Source organism: Monopterus albus, unplaced genomic scaffold, assembly GCF_001952655.1.
Source record: "Monopterus albus unplaced genomic scaffold, M_albus_1.0 scaffold127.1, whole genome shotgun sequence".
NCBI lineage: Eukaryota > Metazoa > Chordata > Actinopteri > Synbranchiformes > Synbranchidae > Monopterus > Monopterus albus.
In genome coordinates, this window is record NW_018128007.1 from 2,401,333 (window position 1) to 2,402,361 (window position 1,029).

Below are 1,029 nucleotides of genomic sequence, written 5' to 3' on the forward strand. Positions count from 1 at the left end.
CCGCCACCTTATTGTGGTGGAGGGGTTTGAGTACCCAAGTGATCCTAGGAGCTATGTTGTCGGGGGGCTATATGTCCCTGGTAGGGTCTCCCAAGGTAAACAGGTCCTGGGTGACGGGTCAGACTAAGAGCGGTTCAAAAGCCCTTTATGAATAGATTAAGATCAAGGACCGTGACGTCGCCCGGCATGGCGCAGCCGGGGCTCCACCCTGGAGCCAGGCCCGGGGTTGGGGCTCGAATGCAAGTGCCTGGTGGCCGGGCCTCCCCTCATGGGGCCCGGCCGGGCTTAGGCTCTTTAAAAGTGTCAGGGTGCGTTGTCTTTAAATGCTTGAAGAGGTTGCTAGTGTTGCTGCTATGTGGCACCACTTTATTGCAGACAGCACATGGCATACCTTTGGTCATGGGTGACAAATAGCACCACACTATGCTTCTTTCTCTCTATGCTGCCACACTGCAGTGCTACTGATTGAGCTCACTGAGCAGCAGAGTGACGACTGAGGCAGTGCTTGACTGAGGCTGCGCAGTAAGCCTTCGGCTCTGACATTTGATAGGCTGCTGCCATAATCATGTGGCATGGAAGACCATCTAAAATATGCCCATGCTGGTTTTCACATTTGCACAGATCCAACTCCAACTGAGTTGGATCCGATGGCAGGGGAGGAAGCTGGACAGACTCGGCAGACCCAAACGCATTGTGAGGGTCTGTTGGGAACGTTTGGCAGAACCCCTTGTCAGGGAGATCTTTAACTCCCACCTCCGGCAGAGCTCCAACCAGATCCCGAGGGAGGTTGGAGACATTGAGTCCGAATGGACCATGCTCTCCACCTCCATTGCCGATGCGGCTGCTCAGAGCTGTGGCCATAAGATCTCCGGTGCCTGTTGTGGTGGCAGTGCCGGAACCCGGTGGTGGACACCGCAAGTAAGGGATGCCGTCAAGCTGAAAAAGGACACCTTTCAAGCTTGGTTGGCTCGTGGGACCCCTGAGGCAGCTGACGGGTACCGGCAAGCCCAGCGGGCTGGCGCCTGGGGG